Here is a 22845-nt window from a genome sequence, read left to right on the forward strand (position 1 = left end):
TCATTTAGTTTATTCATTTAGTAACTGATGTATAATAAACGCTATTTTCATTAAGAGTTGCTTTTTCAACTATTTTATTCAAATTGCCTATTGCAGTTGCCAACAATTATTTATTTTCAATAAATTCTGCATTGTGTTTAAATAGAAATTGTTTCAAAGATGAGTTGGGTGTCAAAAAGAAAACAATTCGCTGTAATGTTTGATGTGAACAGTTTCAGTCAAGGGGTTTATATTGACGCAATATTTTATTGTTGTAAAAGATTTAAAAGGTTTAAATAAAACATTTTTCCAAAAAAAAAAATATGTTTTCTTCTCCTGGCCTTATTGTGTTATGTGTGAGGTGGAGCATTTAAAGAGGTACATCCTGGATGAGCAAGGCATTTGCTTTGCTTCGGGTTAGAAATGATTAGTTTTTATTTTGATTCCGGTTTCTATTCCTCTGACTTTTGCCCTTAAGGCTCAGAAATATACTCTCACAAACAATACCTGTTTGTTCACCCACACCCATGTGCTCACATCAAATGCACACCTCAATGGTGGAAAGCCAGGTGGGTAAGACTATTTTATTAGTGTTCTCCCAGAACATGTCTCCGTCAACCAATGTCTTCTAGTCTGCTTCTCCTCACCCCACCCTACCTCACTGCAGCCCCCCAAATTAGACCCAAACCTTCCCGAGACTTCTATGGTCCTTTCATGTTCTCATGCTTCTTTTCTCCACACTCCTGACAGTTCCCTTCTAGAAAGATACCAGGATATGATTTCACGTATTGATTTTCTTAAGGTGCTCCCTGGGCCCAGAAACCTCAAGGAAACTGTTGGTTTCCATCCCTATCTATCTGGCTTGTAAGAGGGAAAAGGAAAGAGTATGAGACAATTGGGGAGAATTTTGATTTATTATAGTCATCTTTCCATTCCCACATATAATTTTACATGTATTTCATAAATCCTTCCATAAAATAAGGGACTGCTACCTGTAGTGGTAGCTAATGAGTAATTTGCCAAATATGAGACAATTCTATTTTAAGGTTTTGCATGTACAAGCATGTTTTGTCCAACTTTTTTTTGGTTGATGCATTTGAATAAATAAACAACATATAAATTTCCAGCAATACAGACCCCTTCTACTTATACTCTGATAGAGATATTTTTCTTAGACAAATCATAATTATTTAATCACTTTAATAGGTAATGATTATCACAAATGATGCCTTGGCTTTTAAAGATTGCCTGATTATTTACAGCTGTATAGTAAAACATACACATGTGACTGTTTTCTATGAAACATGACACATGTTGTTTGTATATTCATGGATATATCTGGATATATCCCCTTTACACATAATATTGTTTTTTAAAAAAATTTTTATGTATTTTGTGTGTGTGTATGTGTGTGTGTGTGTGTGTGTGTGTGTGTGTGTGTGTGTGTATGCTACATTTGTGTGAGTGTTCACAGAGATCAGAAGATGATGTTCCATCCCCTGGAGTTTAAGGTAGTTGTGAGCCACCCAACATGGATTCAAGGAGCCAACCTGGACTTCTCTAGAAGAGGAGGAAGCTCTCTTAAACACTGAGTCATCTCTCCAGCCCATAATATTGATTTTATAGAGTTGTGCCTACAAGCACAAAACCTATACTAATAAGCCTATATTTTGCTTCATACAAACCACCTATTTCTTATTAAACATCTTATAAAAATGAGTAGATTATAATGTTCCTTTTTCTTACTAAAGAACTGTACACAACTACTAACTTTCAGTTTATCCTGAACTCTTAGGTGAAGTCATTTGCAGATATTTTAGGAGACATTTATGTGACTATATAGACAGAAGAATCATCAGTACTTTATTAATATATTAATATGCATTATACATACATATATATATATATATATATATCTGAAGCTGACTTCCTTTATTGCCTTTTTCCCTTCTTAACCATAACCTAGCAGTCTTTTATGATAATCTTATCATTCTATGTATAATGAGAATATTATTATCATTAAAAATCCAGTGTTGTTGGTGCTTTTGCATAGGGCTTTCCCTTTCTTAAGGTAGCTTCTTTTCCATCTCCCCACCAATGCCTTTGCAGAAGTAAGTAGCTTTTGTCTTGGCTTTTTTCAGGCCTTTACAATTGTAGCCCTCTCTTAGGAAGAACTGATGGATTTAAAATTAACAGTAACAATTAATCATATCCAGTGCTATGAAGGCAAAAAATTTCAACCCGAACAACATGTCAGAATAATAAAACAGAGAGAAATTGTAAGGGGGAGTAGGATGAGACTACAGTAAGTATGCAGGTGTTACACATGTATAAATAAAGACAAACTTCAACCTATCGACACATGCCTATAGAGGTTGGTTGTTTATATACTTGTACATAAGTAAAAGAGAGAAATAAATTACTAACTTTCATAAATTATTTCTCTATCAACAAAAAGAGGAAAATTCGATGCAAGGAAATTAGTTTCTTACCTTTAAAAAGAATCAAATTGAGACAATTATTGCCTAAATTAGTACATGGGAGTATTTGTCTTTAATAAAAGCAAACACTGTTTCTTGAAAATATTCAGCATTCAAATTTTCCCTTGTTCTGTAGTCGGCCATTATTGCTTTTATTGTTTGTAGTGCTACAAGTTGAACATATGTTTCTGTTCTTAAAATATCTTTTATATGAAGGAGAGATGAGACCAAGGAGAACAAGAATGTAGGAAATAGCTGGAGGTTGAAAGTAGTTTGAAAAAGAGAAAAGTGTATTTCTCCCACTTCTCAGATCTTTCTAAAGGCACATATGGAACCTCCAAGTTGTGCGAATTATTCTACAACTTGGTAATTAGAATCCAAATATGTGAGACTTCAACAATCAAAAGTCCAGTTCAGGCACCCTCTCAACTATTGCTGGTAGTCTAAGGTGGGGTCATCCTTATGGATTCCTGAGATCTTCTCTAGAACCCTCTTTCTTCCTATTCCCATGATATCTTCATTTATCATGGTATCTCTTTCCTTGCTCTCCCACTCTGTCTCTGTTCCAGCTTGAACCTCCCCTTTTCTTATGTTCTCATCCCCCATTCCTTGCGTGCATTACCCCCCTCACCCCCAGTTTGATCATGTAGATCTCATCTATTTCTCCTTCGCTGGGCTGTCTATGTGTCCCTCTTAGGGTCCTCCTTGGTGCCTGAACTTGTCTACTCTGGTAATCAGATTAGTGAATACCCTGTCATCATAGAGCCTCATCCAGTGACTGATGGAAGCAGATGCAGAGATCCACGGCCTGGTCCCAGGCCGAGCTCCAGGAGTCCAATCAATGAGAGACAGGAGGGATTCTATGAGCAAGGGACATGGAGACCATGATGGGAAAATGTACAGAGACAATCAGCCACACTTGTGGAAACCCATGAATTGTGGACCAATATCTGTGAAGCACCCATGGGACTGGACTGGGCCCTTTGGATAGGCAAGACAGTTGTTTAGCTTGAACTGTTTAGGGGACCCTCAGGCAGGGGGATAAGGATCCATCCCTGGTGCATGAGCCAGCTTTTTGGAGCCCAGTGCCTAGGGTGAGACACCTTGCACAGCCTTGGTGCAGGGGAGAGGGGCTTGGTCCTGCTTCAACTGAATGTACCAGGCTCTGCTGACTCCCCATTGGAGGGCTTGCCTTGGAGGAGGTGGGAATGGGGAGTGGGTTGGGGGGAAAAGCTGGGGGTCAGGAAGAGGGAAGAGGGGGTATCTGTGGTTGGTATGTAAAATGAATAGAAAATTTCTTAATAATAATAATAATATAATAATAATGATAATGATAAACAATCCAAAAGTCCTTAAAGAAGAAAAAGCAATACTGTAGAAATCATTGCTAGCACTCACACTCATGTGTTCTTTAAAATAAGAGTAGAATGTTTTTATACATGCTCCAGACAGCATTCTTTTTTTTTCCCTTTTCTTTTTTTTTTATTTTGCAAAACAATTCACTTCTACATATCAGCCACAGATTCCCTTATTCTCCCCCCTCCCGTCGCCCTCACCTTCCCCCCCAGCCCCCCCCCCCCCCCCCCCGCCATTCCCATCTCCTCCAGGGCAAAGCCTTCCCCACAGACTGAGATTAACCTGGTAGACTCAGTCCAGGTAGGTCCAGTCCCCTCCTCCCAGGCCGAGCCAAGCAATCCTGCATAGGTCCCAGGTTTCAAACAGCCAACTCATGCAATGAGCACAGGACCTGGTCCCACTGCCTGGATGCCTCCCAAACAGATCAAGCCAATCAACTGTCTCACCCATTCAGAGGGCCTGATCCAGTTGGGGGCCTCTCAGCCATTGGTTCATAGTTCATGTGTTTCCATTCATTTGGCTATTTGTCCCTGTGCTTTATCCAACCTTGGTCTCAACAATTCTCGCTCATATAAACCCTCCTCATTCTCGCTAATTGGACTCCCAGAGATCCACCCAGGGATCCATCCAGATCCCTCAGTAGTTGGATGAGGTTTCTAGCACGACAATTAGGGTGTTTGGCCATCCCATCACCAGAGTAGGTCAGTTCGGGCTGTCTCTCGACCATTGCCAGCAGTCTGTTGTGTGGGTATCTTTGTGGATTTCTGTGGGCCTCTCTAGCACTTTGCTTCTTCCTATTCTCATGTGGTCTTCATTTACCATGGTCTCCTATTCCTTGTTCTCTCTCTCTGTTGTTGATCCAGCTGGGATCTCCCGCTCCCCCAAGCTCTCTTTCCCTCGACCCTCGCCTTTCACTACCCCCACTCATGTCCAGGCTGTTCATGTAGATCTCATTCCATTTCTCTGTCATTGGGCGATCCCTGTGTCTTTCTTGGGGTCCTGTTTTCCAGGTAGCCTCCCTGGTGATGTGAGTAGCAGACAAGTCATCCTTGTTCCACATCTAGTATCCTGCTATGAGTGAGTACATACCATGTTTGTCTTTCTGAGTCTGGGTTACCTCACTCAGGATGATTTTTTCTAGATCCATCCATTTGTCTGCAAACCTCATGATGTCATTGTTTTTCTCTGCTGAGTAGTATTCCATTGTGTATATGTACCACATTTTATTTATCCATTCTTCAGTTGAAGGGCATCTAGGTTGTTTCCATGTTCTGGCTATTACAAACAATGCTGATATGAACATAGCTGAACAAGTGCTCTTATGGTGTGGTTGAGCATTCCTTGGGTATATGCCCAAGAGTGGTATAGCTGGATCTTGGGAGAGATGGATTCCCAATTTTCTAAGAAAGCGCCATATTGATTTCCAAAGTGGTTGTACAAGCTTGCATTCCCACCAGCAGTGGAGGAGAGTTCCCCTAGCTCCACATCCTCTCCAGCATAAGGTGCCAGACAGCATTCTTAATGTAGTAGCCCTCCAACTTACTCAGTTAAAGATATTAATTTTCAAAATATTAACACAAGTTAATACACAGTATGTTCAAAATCAATTAAGTTTTTTAAAAATAAAATGAAATAAAGGTATCTTTTCAAAAGAGCACTGATGGAAAAAAAAAACATGGATGGTAGGATATTTCCAAACTCATGTAACCATTTAAAAGAACATAGTCTGAAAAACCAAATCCAGTTAACTTCTGCCACCTCCAAGAATTGGGAAAGAATCACACATAGGGACCAAAAATACTATCCTTGTACAGGACATTCAGAAAATTAAGCCCAATGTGTATTGAAATTAAAGGACATTTGTTCACTATATTTTCTTTCCTAAATACAAGTATAGAATCTGTGCCCATTCGCACACCATATAACTCATTAGTTTGAATGCTATGCTTTGTTTACAACACTATTTGTTACCAAGAAAAAAATTAATGAGATAGTTTTGCTCTCTAAAGGAAGAAGTAGGGTAGCATATTTTGAGGTGAACACAACAATTTTTAACATGTAGATATAGATACATACCCTGAACTGCAAACATCCAAGTTTCTTATATCCAATCCCTCTTCCATATACCAACAAACAGACTATCCTCAAAGATGAGGATATTGATCAACTCATTGAATATGCATTTTGTCTTTCTAGATACTCAACTTGTGCCCACATTATTCCTGTATAGGTAACTGAAATGAGGGGGAAAAGACTTTACTTCATAAACACCTTGCTATATCAATAAAATATCAAAAAACCTAGTTTCAGCGATCCTCACCTTAATCCACCACGTGCATGCATGTGTGCGAGCGCGCGCGCACACACACACACACACACACACACACACACACACACTTATTTAGCTGCTTGCATTGTTAGCAATGAACATTATATCAGTCATTCCTATAAGGAAGGAGATCATGGAAATGTATTATTATTATTTCTCATTTTCTTTAGCTATTTTTCATATATTATAAAACTTTTAAATGTGGCTGATTTCCACAGTGGTTGCACCAGTTTGCAATCCTACCAACAGTTCCCTTTTCCGTAATCCCTTCCATCATTTGTTGTTAGTTGTTCCATTGATCATTGCCATTCTAACTAGGGTAAGATGAATCTCGAAGTTGTTTTTGAGCCTTTCCCTAATTGTTAAGGATGATAAACATTTTTTTGAGTTACTTTATAGCCAATTTTTCTACTTTTGTGAACTCTCTGTTCAGGTCCCAGGCCCATAATGGGCCATTTATATGTGTGTGTGTGTATATATATATATATATATATATATATATATATATATCCCTTCCTCTTTCTCCCTTTCACATACCTAGAAAAAGTCATGTTAAATTTGTAAGATACATATTAGTATCCTCCCCAAAATGTTAAAAGTAAATTCATTGTACATAATTTTTGATAAAAGTTTTCTTTCTTATACAGCTGCAATATGAACACAGATAACCCTGGACCCTAGCAAAGAATGCTGACTGATATCATGTTTTTAAAGTGTAGCAATTAGAGGTGCTATAACTAGATGCAGTAGTTTATTAGGCTTCAAATGATATATAATTATAATATATGTATATATTATAAACCACATAAAGAACTGCATTATGGTGGAATTGTTGCACAGAATAGTTGTATTTTCTTAATGTTTTGTCATTTTGGTCTACCTATCAAGGTGTTAGTACCCATATTTAGTTAACATTAGTATTGTTTAAAAATATCTAGCCACAAATTATTTGAATTTATGCACATAGAAATGATCAGAACCAAACATAGAGGTATGTGTCATAAAAAGTGAAGGGGAAAAACTCAGATTTGTGAGGTGTGTTGGTAGTGACTCTGTGAAGGACCTTACACAGTAGTCACTGTTACAGGGTGTGGCTTAACTTGCTCTGCTGACCTGTGAAGAGCAAGCTGTTCTCTACAAACACCCTTCTTTCATCAGAGGAAAAGAGACGGAGTGTTTTAATCTGAAAGTTTAAATTCTGAGTCTCTGAGTTGAGAATGGTTGAAATTATAAATAAACTTACTTTAATCATCTACATTTTACATACTATTTCAAGAGAGAAATCCTAAAATCGTTCAAATTTTACACCAAAAGTGAAACTAGCTTTTTGTTTTGTTTTGTATTTTAAAAGTAGCTCTTTCATGTTCCCTGAGTCCTCTCCCTACCATTGGCCATGGATGACTAGGTAGTGTTTCCAGATGGTCCCACTAGCTCTCCAAGGGCAGGTCTACAAGATAAAGGACCCATTTCCTACCTTGAGAACTGCAGCCTTTTGCCTGAAGGGGAAGTTCAACTGATCAAACCCTGTGGTATATTTTACCTCTTAGTACTCTGTTTCTGCATGACATAGGTTGAAGTCTTCTGTTGAGCTAGGAAACTTTTATTTTCATTAGTGAATTAAAATTACATTGGAATAACTGAGTATTTTTAAAATGTCAAACTTAAAAATCTTTTTTTGCAGCTTTCTCTGTACATCTGATTGACACTTCACACTACCACATTTAAGACTAACTTAGAGAATGTACTAAAACAATTTAAAAAAAACTAGTAAACTTCAAGTTTCTAGTGTACTTTTCTTGTGTAGGCAACCCTAGGAACTTTGTAATGGTACCCACACTGTGCTTTGCAACAGCCAATATGCAAATCACAACAAAATGATCACTTCAGGCCACACAAAATGACCACACACAATCTGTGCAAAAAGCTCATTAATATCAATAGGCATCCTGTGCACAATTGAAGGGCACTCTATGCTCTGGGTTTCATTCATTGCTGTGTGAGAGTATGAAAGTGCATGGGCTCACCATTCAGTCCCACAAATTAAACTCACGTGACATAGGTGAAGAAAGCAAATAAAATGCATTCACATACGTATAATATTTGTTGGTTAAATTTGTCTTTAAGCTTCTAGGAGAGAAGTGCATGTATTTTGGTTACAGAAAACAGCAATATTCAAAGCAGTTGTGCATTTGAGATATGTAATACTTTCAATTAAAATAATTATAAACATGTGGGAAATATTTTCAGGAAAATAGTTAAATTCAAAGGAGCATTTCCAAGCTGCTTCCAAACATACACACATGCATGCATGCATGCACGCACACACACATGCTCTTTTACAAATTTTCCTTAAAAAGAATTAAAATAAATTGTCTTAAGCTGAGACAATACAACCATTCCAGTGATTTGTCCAGCCCCTGACCCCATCATACAAATATCAGTCTGCACTTTCTGAAACACAACTAAGTTGCTCAAATGACTGTGGGGAGGGTGCCATGTTTTAAATGCATTAAGGCAAAACAGACATTCAGCACAGAGACCATTAATAGTTTAATACAGACTATTTTAACCCATTTGACAGTGAGGAATGTGATAGAAATGATGAGTCCTCTGTGACGGAAAGACTATAAATGATATTGTCATTGCTTTTTGATAGTATGCGAGCATTTATTTCTTCAAAGAACACATAAAAATTCAACTCACCTACAATAAAACTGTGTACTTACTGTAAAATATTTCTTGCTCTAAATGCTTTAGACCTGCTGTGTTCCTGTTCCATGCCTCTCACTGTCAGACTTGTGTAGCACCCACCCAAAACTCAGTGTGAAATTAAGAAGTGACAAGAGGAGGCCAAGATACATAATAACTTAAAGTTAGTCTCTACCTTTCCACATATAATCATATGAATTTCAAAATCCAGCACTTTTAGCTGAATAAATATTCAAATTTTATATACAAGTTTGTATACTAAAAATAGCAACATCAGTCAATTTAATAAACATTTCTTGAGTGTCTCCTATGAGTGTGGCATTATTGAAGTCGAATGTAAAGAGTGTGAAATAAATAAATGGGCATTGCTTCAAAAAATAACCATCCCTGGGGTAAGAGAGGAAGAAAATAGAAATATTCAAAATCAACTGTTAATTAAATTGATTTGTACTATTGTCAATGAAGGTGCTAACTATTTTTATTGCTGTATTATGAGCACTCATGAGCTCACCATTTCTTTGTGCTATTTTTAATAATACTGTATTTCTTTGTTGAGATACTTGTAATTGTTAGTTAATCAGACACTAAGTTGTTATTTGTAAGTTCGTCCAACTGAATTTCAACTCTGATCAGCTTGAATACTTTCCCTGTATACAATTTTCAAGAGAATAAAGTCAAAGAATGCAATAAATGTTGGAAAAGGCACTTCCTATTCCTCCTCTCTCCATTTGCATAAATGACAGGTAACCTAAGCAATGTGAGACGCTTCCTTCCCTATTTTCAGCTACTACACGATTAGAAGATTAGTCTGTCAAACACTTCTGGAACTGCTAACTCCTTCTTGAGTTAAGGAGGGAAAGCCTCACCAGCAGGTGCTAGAAATCAAACTCCAAAACAAGGAGATTCTGTGTGATGGTTCCACTCACAGCATGCATGTCATTGCGTGAGGTTTACGACACAATAAAAGCACCAGGCAAAGACAAGCATGAAAAATACATTTGGAGACAGAAATCCTTGTTAGAAATTTTAAGGACTTTGTTTTTTAAAATGAGAAAGGAAAAACAAAACCTCAAAAATGCTGGAAAAAAAGCTCTTCGTTAACAAACTTTTTCTTAGCTAAAAACCTGGCTTCATTGAAAATTTTCAGTAGTGCCTTTTTGTGAACTGCTAATGTGTTAATTCATTCCTATGAATTCAGGAACCTGTGGAGAAATGGCATTGATATTTACAGTGTGACTAGTTGACTTGTTAGGATGATTTTTCAGAGCTTAAAGAAACCTGAGTCTCTAACAGAGACTCATTAAGTATGGAAAGCATTCTTTTTTTTCTTTTCCTCCTTTTTGAAATGCACTCAACAAAGCAAGGCTCGCAGCACTATTTCAAAATTTCCAATTATTTTGGAGAAAATATGCTCAGTGTGAAATATGTTCCCTAACACTGATAAAAGAAATAATCAGAGGAATAAAAAATCATTTTCAATTGTCCTGCATTTGCACTCTTACATTAACAACAGAGAGTAATGAGATGCAAAGGCATGCTTATCTTAGAGTAATGAGCTAGCAAAACAGTGGACAATGTCCTGAACATGTCTTCCTACCTAAGACTTCTGGGCAGACTTGCTACTGTCATCATTTATTCTCTTTGGGTAGCAGAGATGAAATGATGAACTGGGGTACAGTCACATCAATGCAATGATGAGCCGTGCTACAGTGAATCCTTAGTTGAATAAATAATCCATTTGGGGCTTGTCAGGAGTCATCCTATGGGGCTGTCAAGACAGATTACTCACTAAAATGTTTGCTTTGCAAGCATGATGACCTGAGTTCGATTTCCAGAATCCATGAGCTGGACTTAGTGGTTGCATGTGCTTTTAATAGCAGTGCTTGTGACACAGAGATGGGTGGGATCCTGTTGCTTTATGGATATTTAGCCTAGCCTAATTGGCAAGTTTCAATCCTGTGAGGTGGTGGGTGGCTCCTGAAGAACAACATGCATGACTGTCCTCTGCCCTCCGCACACAAGTCACACACACAAATGTTAACATCAGATGTATTTATATCAATAACTTTTCTACAATATATACTGTAATTTTTAAAAGTTCTCTCTCTTTCCCCTCTCCCCCTGTACCTCTCTCTTTCTCTCTCTCTTCCTTCTTCCTCCTCTCCCTCTGACAATTTTATTAGAGTTTAAAAGAAAACCCCCAGGATAGGCAAGTTGTAAATCTCAGCAGCTGCCTGGAGAAGGAGAATGGAGAAGAGAACGGAAAAAGGCACTCTGCTTGACTATTTATGGCTATCTCCAGAAGCTTTGTAGCTAAAACAAACTAAGGCACATTCTTATTTTGTTTGTTTTCTTGATTATTGTGGTAGAATCTCACTATGTAACTTTGAACTACTGATCATCCTGCCTCTACATCCTGAGTTCTGGATTTACAGACTTGTATACTGCCATGTCCACCTAAGACATCAGGTTAACAATTTTAAAAGTTGCCTCAATTATTTTCCTATCATTCAGCAATTTTTATGACTTTTTCAACCCATCATTTTCCCAAATATTCCAGAGTTGCAGTTTAATGAGCTATGTGATATCGAAGTTTGTTAACTTTGGAGCTCCAATTTCTTCATCTGTGCAATGGGAATATTACTTTTATCTAATAGGGTTGTGAAAATTAAAAATATAATCCATGCAAAAACACATAACTTCTGGCTTGTGGTTTTTTTGGCATTAAGTCTTATTGCTCTGTTTATGTGTTTTCCTTTTCTAAATTCTGTATTATAACATAAGGTGTGAATTTGCTGTAATGTATTCAAGTAGAGTGGACAGAGAGTCTCTGTTTTAACACTGGCTACTATTGTGCTTCCCATCATTTTCTCCCTAGCAACACCTATGACAATTGTCATTTATATGAGCAACATGTTCAATAGATTTTCCCCAGCATTATGTATAATTCTCCAGACATTGACTGTAATATGAAAGATTGAGAGAGTTACGATCTAGACAACCTAGAATCTTTTCTTATTTATTTTAACAAGGCAAGGAAGTGACACTTTGCAACATCAACTACCATAGTAATCCATTGTTCTTGGCATGCCTAACAACACAGTGAAAGACAACCATGTCTTGTCACACCAAGGTTGAAAACTGCTGTGTTTGGGAATGTCCATGTATTTCTCAATCTAAAATATGAACAATAAACAGTGACATCCTCTTTATTTAACAATCATAACCACTATTATGTCTCCCACTATGGAAAATAATTCAAAAATACCTCCATTGTAGAAATATGTGGAGTCCTACAAAAAGGTTACACATCATTTCTTCTGTGTTCATTGTCATTTAGAAAAAGCAGACTCATATTAGCATACTTCTTTGCCCACTCTAAACGGAAATGCAGGTTGGCTTCTGTAAAAATATAAAACCTTATATATTCTAGGTGAAAGAATAAGCAAGTGTACAACTTTGACCTTTTCAGAGCTTGTGCAGTGTGATTCACTATCCATCTCTCTTCCTCCTGTTTACAGTCTTAGTAACCTGTAGAGATAAACTGGTATAGGCAACCAATCAAAGTGCAGAATATTGAAAAGGTTAAAGTCTATGTTTATGAGTCTATTAAATGTTTATAGTCTTTCACAGACTGAACTGGGCCTTAACACTATTGTAGCTTATTCCTGTAATGAACATTACAACAAGAGAAAAATAGGAAAAAAAAGCAATTCCTTTCTCAAAACAAAATCTGTAATGAGAATACAGAATAGTATAGTATATGTTAATTTGTCCCCATGACAATAACTACAAGAAAAATGAAAAATAATGCCAAACTAAACCACTCCTTGTAAAGAGTAGGATTATTCAGGGGCAGCAGGAAACTCAGTTTAAAGGCTCTAATCCATAGACTGACAGTTACTTTTTATTCCTTGGAGAAAGGTAAAGACATTCCCAATTTGGATCCATGCATAACCATGAAACATCTGACTCCTTTCTAACCTTTCTAGCCAAAGATTGATAAATAATTTTATTTTTATCAGATAGTGAGCATTAGTGCACATGCTATCATATATGTCTGCCTCACTGTTTTATGTGAATTGTTATTTTCCTGGATAATGTTTTAAAGTATCTAAAGCTTTATAGAATAATTATATATTATATGAAAAATTTTTCTTTTGTCTGAGCATTAGGTTAGATGTCAGGTCTTTTAAAAATAATAAAAATCACCTTCTATATAAAATCCACATCCAAATTAGTTGTGTTTAGAATTTTTTTCTTCACTGAAAGTTCAAGTATGCTGGTATAAATTCCACAGACTGACAGACGTCAGCTTTAGTCATCCTGGCATGAATTAAAATATGTTAATCATTTTCTTCTGTTTCAAAAGTGATCTTAGTAAGATTTCCAATATTATTAAAAGTCGTAAAAAATAAGTCATCAAACTCTTTGTTCCAAATGATGTTTCTTTCAAGAGAAAGAAATTAAGAGATGTTTTTGATTTTAAAACAATGATGTTTATAATGTAATACCAGTGAAAACTACAGTAGTAGCTTGACAACATCTATATTTAAAATTGCATCATTTATAATTGGAAAAGATCCTTTTTTCCATTCTGTAGGCTGACATTTTGTCCTATTGACAGTGTCCTCTGCCTCAGAAGATTTTCAGTTTCATGAGGTTCCATTTATTATTTGTTGATCTTAGTGCCTACGCTATGGTGTTCTATTCAGGAAGTTGTCTCCTGTGCCAATGTTTTCAAGGCTATTCCTCACTTTCTCTTCCATCAGTTTTAGTGTGTCTGGTTTTAGGTTGAGGTCTGTGATCCACTTGGACTTGAGTTTTGTGCAGTGTGATAGATATAGATCCATTTGCATTCTTCATGCAGCTACCCATTTTGACCAGTCCAGTCGGTTAAAGATGCTATATTTTATCCAGTTTGTAGTTTTTGGCTTCTTTATCAAAAAGCAGGTGTCCATATGTGTGTTGACTTAAGTCTGGGTCTTCAATTTGGTTCCATTGATCAATGTGTCTACTTTTATGCTAATATCCTGTTGTGTTTATTACTATATCTCTGTAGTACAACTTGAAATCAGGGATGGTACTATCACAAAAGTTATTTTATTTTATTATTTTATTTTAATCTCAGGATTGTTTTGGATATTTTGGCTTTTTTGTTTCTACATGATGTTGTAATTTTTCTCCATTTCTGTGAAGAAATGGAGATTGCATTGAAGGGATCCTATGGAAACCCTTAAACATCTCAGGTTATTGTGAAGACTATTGGTTTGCTCTCCATAAACTGATAGTAAATGCCCTATTGCTGAAAACACCACTTACATATGTCATTGAACATAGAGAAGCTGAGTTTGTGCATAACTATAGCCTTTACCCCTACTGACTAGTGCTCATGGTACTAGAAGATACTCTGCATGCTACCAGAGGAAAAAAGTAACCACCAGCCCAGCTACATAAACCCCGGGATCTACAATTGTGACTGCCTGCATGATATGCTGATGTAATAGTGGCACAAATGCTGTAGGAGTAATTAATCACTTTCTCATTAGAATTAGACCCACTCAATGAGATGGAATGCATGGCTGACACTGCTTAGGTGGTCAAGAACCTGAGACTAGATAGGCCATGAACCTGGGGAAAAGCCAAATATTACTGTTCTGTTAGGTACCATAGCAGGAAAATGACTCCTAATGATTCTGCTATCAGTGCCATCATCAAAGAAGCTTCTTGCATAGAAACCCACAACTGAACAATGTGCAGAGAGTGAGAAATTTTGGGACGCTTAGTTCTAAACCGGATGTCTTTATCAAAACCCTCCCACCAGAGCTCAGGGACTTTTGTGAAAGGGGAAGCAGAAAGATTGTGAGATCCAGGGAATAGGTGCCACCAAAGAAGCAGTATCTTCCAGACTCAACTGGACTAAATGACATATGAATTTACAAAGACTGTGGCAGCATGCACTGGGGTCTGCACAGGCTTTAGCCAGATGGAGTCCCAGTGCTGAGTCAGAGAAGTGGACATGAGTTGCCATTCTAACTGAGAAACTATCTCCAATTGGCAACTGCTTGCAAAAGAAAATATAATTTTCTCTAATGGAATCTCAGTGGGTATATTGACCACACTTAAGGGCAGGCCCCATGACCAGCAGTAGACTGACAATATAAAATGAACTCAATAGTATTTTTTGTAGACTTCTGTCTCATATTGTTTGTTTGGGCATTTTTAATCCTACTTGACTTTTGTTTGTATATTACAGTTTCTGATTTTGTGTTTTATGGGATTTGTTTCCGTGTGTGTGTGTGTGTGTGTGTGTGTGTGTGTGTGTGTGTGTGTGTGTCTGAGCTTCTCATGTTATTTCCTTTTTTAAATTATGGTTTGTTTTGCTTCCATTTGTTCGTTTGTTTCCTAAAAAGATAGAGAAAGAAATGGCATGTAGTTGGGTGAGTGGAGCAGTGGATCTGGAATCAATTAGGGGAGGGAAACTGTGATCTGAATATATTATACAAAAAATATTTTTCAATATAAATATTTTTCATTTGCACAATTAAAAAATATTTTTTTATTTTGTGTTATATGCAAACCAAGAATATCACAGCTCATATGTGGACATATGTATACAACTTGCTAGAATTAGTTCTCTACTCACATCATGTAGGTTTGGAGCATCAAACTCAGGTCCCTAGCTTTATGTGGCAAGTGCCTGTAGCTGGAAAGTCTCTTTCTGGGTCCTGCCAAGCCTCCGCAGTCCCACGGCCCACTTATAAAGTAATCATTCAGAAGCTTATATTAATTAAAATGGCTTGGCCCTTAGCTCAGGCTACCACTGACTAGCTCTTGCACTTAAACTAACCCATAATTCTTATTTACATTTAGCCATGTGGCTTGGTACCTTTTCTCAGTTCTGCCTTCACATCTTGCTTCCTCTGTGTCTGACTAACCACTCCTGACTCTTCTCAGAATTCTCCTCTCTGTTTGTCCTGCCTATACTTCCTGTCTGGCTACTGGCCAATCAGCACTTTATTTATTAACCAATCAGAGCATCACATTCACAGCACACAGAGTGATACCCACAGCAAGTGCCTCTCCCTGCTGAGCAATTTTGCTGGCCATAAAATTTTGTCATTTAGAGAATCATCTTTGTTATCTCCGTGTCTGTGTGTGTGTGTGTGTGTGTGTGTGTGTTGTGTTGAGGCACAAATCCAGGGCCTTGTGCCTGCCAGACTAGGCCTTTCCTACTAAGCTACCTTCTAACCCAGCTATCTTCTTTGAATTGTGGAAAAACTAAAGTACTGAACATAAAGCAATTTAAGACTCAATCAAAATTTCATTTCAAAGGTAACATTTTAAACTGCTTTTAGATGATATGAATCATAATTTTCTATTTTCAACAGTTTGGGGGAAGGCAGACACTACGGTTGGACAGAAAAGAAAAATGAGTTGGTGATTATCACAATGGTCTAATTTTAATACAGAAAAGTTTTCTATAATTTTTCCAGGTCTACAGTTTGATTCTAATGGAATAATACTCTATTTGTTGAATAATTAAATAATTAAATTATTTGTTAAATAATTAAATAAATTTTCATACTGTAAGTCTCTATGTTATTCTCAGAAACATTTTGACAATGATAAAAAAAAATCACTTAATTCCTAGTATTGTTTTGTAGTAAATCTTGTCTGCCCAAGGCCTACAGTAATTTACCAGTGCCTATAACCTAAAGTTTTCTTCTCTCCTGCTTCCTCCATTGAAAGACATATCAACTCATTGGATCTATTCATTAATAGGTCACTTATCCTATTATTACAATTCCAGTTTTAAAAGAGGTTTATATATTTCTGATCTTGACTCACAAGTCCACTGTTTTATAATTAAAGGTAAACTTCCTATTATTTCTATTATTTCCATTTTAGTATCTAAAGTTTATAAGAGGTGTATCATTTTACTGATAGTACACGTGTTTCTGATATAACCAGCAGCAACAATAGCTATTGTTTATTATATATCATTATCCTATGTATATTAAAAATTAAATCATATTTAATCCCTGTAATAGTCCTAATGTGCATTATATCTATCTTTATTTTGCCATTCAGGAAATTTAGGTTCTTCATAGAGGTGAAAACTGTGTAAGATCTTAGGGTTAATAAATGCTAGAGTGAGCATCAAATGTTACTATCTGACTCTATGTTCCTAATTACTATACTATACTAACTCATTACAGCAATTGTAGTTTTTCAATTCACTTTAGTTTGTTTAGAATCTTTGTTCTCATACAATTTCTCTTTAAGCACTACTATTTTCTCTCTCTCTCTCTCTCTCTCTCTGTGTGTGTGTGTGTGTGTGTGTGTGTGTGTGTGTGTGTGTGTGTGTCTCATAACAGGGTAACCTAAGAGTCCAGTAGCCAGAAATAAGGTGAGTCAAAAAATTTAAAGGGCTGATACCTTTTACCTCTGATGATAATCAAAGACAAAAGGAAATTTGGTCTTCCTAAGATAGGTAACAATAATAAAGTACAAGCAGTTTATTTGTCATTTCTTTTGCAAAACTAGTTTTTATATTATGCTCAAGTAATAAAATATTTTTTGATCTTTCTCCTAGAATATCTATTTCCTATTACACTTTCAACCTCTAAGTCAGGAACTGTGCATTATTTTCCCAGAACCTTTGAGACACCATTGTCATATATATAGGCCCTCATTTCATTGAAAGAATAAAGCAAGAATCACTAGTAATTATCACTTACTATGTATTATGTACTGTGCAACCAACATGCTTATACTGAATCATTTAAAAATTTTTATCTTCATTTAAAGAAAAAACAAGATTCAGAGAGCTTAAATAATTCATACAAAATATCCATTGGCAGAATAAGAACCCAAATCCATTATATTCCACATTCTAATGATTTTTATGACATTATTTTGGAAGGATGAATGAATATCTAAATTATCGAGTTTTCTCCATTCTCAGTGAGGATTTGGACCTAGCTTCTTTTCTTAGTCCTGAGTTCAAAATAATTCTTAACTTCACAAAACAAGATAGATGAAAGGAAAACAGAAAGAGATATCTGCAGTGAAAATACTAGATAAAGGGAATGAGATGTTTATTGCCATCAAGTTGTACATAATTCTGTGCATGCTGCATTATGATACTTTATTTATCTCTACTGCTGCACTATGAACTCTTCTAGGATGTATATGTCTTTCATTCATTGTAGTACTGCCTACTCCAGAGTCTGATACATACTGAAAAGTCAAACATTTGTCTGGTAGTGGTAACGTAATATTCTGATCCTCCAATGACTTAAAACTAAATAGAAATTAACACAAAAGCATGCATTATCTATAATTTGAACAGATGTGTGCAATCTTTTTCATTCAACTGTTGCTTGAATATGTACTATGTGCTAGATACTGGGATGGCCATGAAGATAACATGGTAATCTCTACCATTACCCTCTATTAGAGGGTTGGGGGGGGGGGCAAAAACACGATCTGCAGCTATATCCCTTACACATTTTAGTAGCTGTGTCACATAAAATCCTTTCAAAATAGCAATGAAAAAATTGATCTTTGCATTTTCTTTGCTCTCCTCAACTTCTCAGTTCAGACCACCATTCTTTGATGATCTGACAGTGTCACAGTCATTCTCTGATTCTCCCAAATAACTTTCTATACCTCCCTCCCTCAAAAGTTTCAATTTAATTTTTGTTCTGCAATAAATATACAAAACCTTATGAAAACGTTGATTTCACCATAAAAATTTGGACTATATGATTAAATTAACTTACATTAGTGACATGAGTGTCTAATTGTTTTAAGCTTACCAAGAGCATGAATTTTGTATGACCTCTTTTCCACAGTGACTAGCGCAACCCAATAAATACTTACCTAAGCTTTAAGCTCTAAAGAAGACCATTTTCCTCTCATGGCCTATTTCCATTTTAAAAGAGGAGCAGAGAGAATTAGGGGGATGTTGAAAGTATTCAATTTTGAGTCTCTTGGTACTTCTAGCATTATTATTCTTTCCCCATGGATACTGTGGGATGTAGATAGAATTACAGGGGCAAATTCAGAATTGTATGATAACCTAGCCCCTAATAACTCAGAAGATTTAGAAGAACTGCTTGCAATTATACGCTGATTGTCACACTAATCGAGATTTTTAGATTAAACCAATGAAGGGGCTAATAGGAAACAACAGGTGCTTCTGACATTTAAAAGTTAAAATTTAAAGAAGCCTATGGCTTCTCAAGTGGCTGCTTTTCCTGTGCTAAATTTGACATATTTAATTATTTTCAAACCTTCTAAATGACAGACCAAATAGTGTTTATTCAGTTAAAGATCTGTAAAATGAGGATTTTGTAGTCTCCTTCAAAGTCTCACTACAGTTTTATGAAAATCATAAACCCTGGAGCAATACACAAATATAGGAAATGTTCCAATAAAAATAAATGTTAAGTAGAAAGGTGACTCTAGCTCCATCTTTCTCTCTCTTATATAGTAAAATCCTCCTGAGCTTCTGAATCTTGTTTTGTTGAGCCTACTCAAGCAACTTGTGTGTAAGTTTGGGCAATGTATAACCCAGAAACTCTTCAAGAAAGAGCACAGGAGACTGTTCATTTAGAACAGTATCTAGGCTGGAGATGTTCCCCAACACTGAGGAAGAAAGGAGAGGTTAAAAAAAAAGAAAAAAAAACTAGTTTATTGTATTCCATTGTAAGTCTAGTTTGTAAAAAGCCCATCTCTAACACACTACCTCTAATTATTGGCTTTGTTCCATATTTACAAGCTGTATCTTAGCAGAGCTCTACGTTTTTTTGAGGGCAGAAACATTCTGTCTCATCTGATATTGGCAAAGCATATGGCAAATTGATTACTGCAAAACAGTTATAAGTAAATACCTACATATATAAGTATATGCATACATAAATGTTTGTTGATACCTGATCATGATTGTTGCCTCTTTTATTAAATGGTAAATACACAGTACGTATGTCACCCTAAGACTCAACATGTTAAAGAGGTCTTCCTGTTTTAGGGTGTACATTTTCGATTCTGCAATTGGCTCCTGGTGTGCATAATTAGCCACTTGCCAACATAATTGGCCACTTGCCTTTTTTAGGATATTCAGTGGCAAAGTGCAGGTGCACTGTGGGGACCCATAACTAGTTGCAGCTGAAAAATAAATGCAAAAGAAGGAAGCCTAATTGTGATTCCTTGACAATTTGGCTCTAATGTTCTAACCCTCACAGCTATCAATCTTGTTAATTTTTCCCCTTATATCCATTGTCTAGAATTTGGTGAGATTTGGGAAAGACAACTTGTTCTAAAATATAATTGTTGTATGTAAGTGAAACAGTAAAGCTGGAAGAAAATATCTTAAAGCCCGTTTCTGCAGAAGTTCTGTTGAGGAGAATTTCAGACTTAAGATAAGTGTGCATTTCACAACCACCTTTCATTTCTGCAGAAAATTGCCGTTTGAGTGAGTTGTTATTTTGTACGTTATTAGGACAGATTGTACTAGATAGAGCAAACATGTGGTAGAGATGTATCAAAAAGAAAGATGTATAACTAAGGGCTCTTGAGTTATTTCTCTAAATCCCAAACAAAATAAATAAATAAATAGACTTTCAATGTAAAGAATGAAGAATCCTGTCAGCCTATGCCAACCCTAGGCTCTGGAAAATTCTGTGTCTTTACTAAATAGTCAACCACTGAAGGCCTTACTTGATGTATTAATCGACTATTGTTATATTGATGCTCCTTTAAGGTCAGTGAACAAATCACAAATCTTTCCTTCATAGGTCTCTGGATCATTTAGCCAGACCCTGACCATTTTTTTTCATTGATTGTACATGGATACCTTATGGATTTGATTTATATGTTTCTAACTTTCCCCATTTTTCTTTTCAAATCAGTGGTTGCTCAGGGTATCGAGTCCCCATAGTGGATCACAGGAGGGCAAGAAGATAAACCAAATAACAACTCCCACATTTTAAACATGATATTCACTGAATGTTTCATTAGCAAAAGTAAATGAAAAATCCAGATAGACTTTAATTACACTTTGATGATGCTACAATGTGCCTGGAAAAATGTGTGTATAGTTTTATTAATAAGAAATGAAAAAATGAGGACTCATAATCCAGTCTAACATTGATTTGTATACCAATGATGATTCTGATAAATTTCAACATTTCTGATCATAGAAGATAATATCAAATAAAGAGTTGTTGAAAGAACTAAGAATTTTAGTCTATAAGAGATAAAAAGCTGTTAGAAATGATAGAGAAGCATTTCTTCTGTGGGAAGAAATAGTTGAGAAGCATTTCATCTCTCTATAGGAAAGGGCATGGCTATCTGAGATTGTTCTTTGCTGGAACACTTGTTAGCAGATAGGGGAGAGGGGACTGAGATAGTAGGAGCAAAGCTAGAGGAGTCTTCATTTTCTGAGTGGCATTTGTCTTCATTGCTGTATAGGCTGCATTGGGTTGTTCTTTTAAGAGAAAGGGAAGGATCATTGTCAATGATATTTAATATTTGAAGCTCTCTTTGCAGGGTTCAACAATCTGTTTCAAAATGGAATGGAATCAGAATGTTCTGAGAAAAATTTCAGACATTGTAATACCTACTAGACAATTGGAAAATTGGGGCTGGAGAGTGTTAGAATTTATCATTTATTGGGTGCCTTCTACATGCCTGAACAGGTATTATGTCATTTCCTAGGCCTCGAAGCCTGGGGTTTCTTCCTTTCTGTGATTTTCAGCTGCCAGTCAGCACCTACAGGTAAAGTACTAAATAGCAGGACAACTTTGTGAACTGCTGTTGCCATCTAATGGCTTTTTCATAAAACTGTCCATAAATTCACATCTGTGACCTTTCTCATAGCATTCCTTTTTTCGCTTTCTTCCTGTAAAAGTAACAGCTACTGATTTATTCAGCTGTAAAATGCAGCATGATAATTGATTATCTGAAATCTTTTGAAAGTATTTCAGTTTCAATCTCTTCCAAGAGATGACCCAGTGAACAGAAAACTAAATTATTTCCTTGTCACTGATGTTTCAGTACACTTCAGTAATAATAATAATAACTTTCTTTTACTGAACATATATTTATTCCAGAAATTATAATAGATATATTACATGTGTAATTTCATTTAAACAATAATTTCTTTTGTGTTCATTTATAGTTATAGCCTGTTGGGCCACAAAATCAAACATGCAGCTATAAAAACCTATAGTGTTGAACTCACTACTAAAATCCAGTTTAAGTTCAATTATTTTCTTGAAAATCAAATGCCACAAAAAATCAATAGGATGTCACCATTACTTTTTACTTTTTGTGGAACAAGTCTACTACCTCAAACTGTGCATTGCTTGCTTTAATAAACATTGGAAATATAGACCAAACAGCTAATAATGCCAGTAATCTTATAACATATGCAAATTTCAGTGTTTATGCCAATAAGTTTTTAACATAGACTCTGTAATCACATTTAGTAATCATGCTATAGCATATTATTTGTTGGGTCAATAGCCATTTAGAATGAAGACATTAACTGGACATGTATGAAATATAAAATTATCAATGCACTTTTTATATATTGAATTATTTCATCTTTATAAAATCTTACAAAACAAGTGTATTTCATCTTTTAGAAAATAAGTGTTATGATTACCTCAATTAGTACTATTTTATAGATATGAAATGAAGGCACCAATATGGTGATATATTGTTTGCAATCTAAGAAATAAAACTTGCCTAGAGATCAGAGGGCAGAGCCAACCACAGAGTTAGCCACAGAGGTCAGACAGTGGTGCCATACACCTTTAATCCTACCGCTCGGGAGGCAGAGGCAGAGATCCGTCTGGATTTTTGTGAGTTCCAGGCCACAATGGGCTACATGAGATTAATCCAGTCTAAAAGAGAAACAGAGTCAGGCAGTGATGGCACACACCTTTAATTCCAGGACTTGGGATCACACACCTT

This window comes from Peromyscus californicus, unplaced genomic scaffold (assembly GCF_007827085.1).
Source record: "Peromyscus californicus insignis strain IS unplaced genomic scaffold, ASM782708v3 Scaffold_10__1_contigs__length_136768540, whole genome shotgun sequence".
NCBI classification, from domain to species: Eukaryota; Metazoa; Chordata; class Mammalia; order Rodentia; family Cricetidae; genus Peromyscus; species Peromyscus californicus.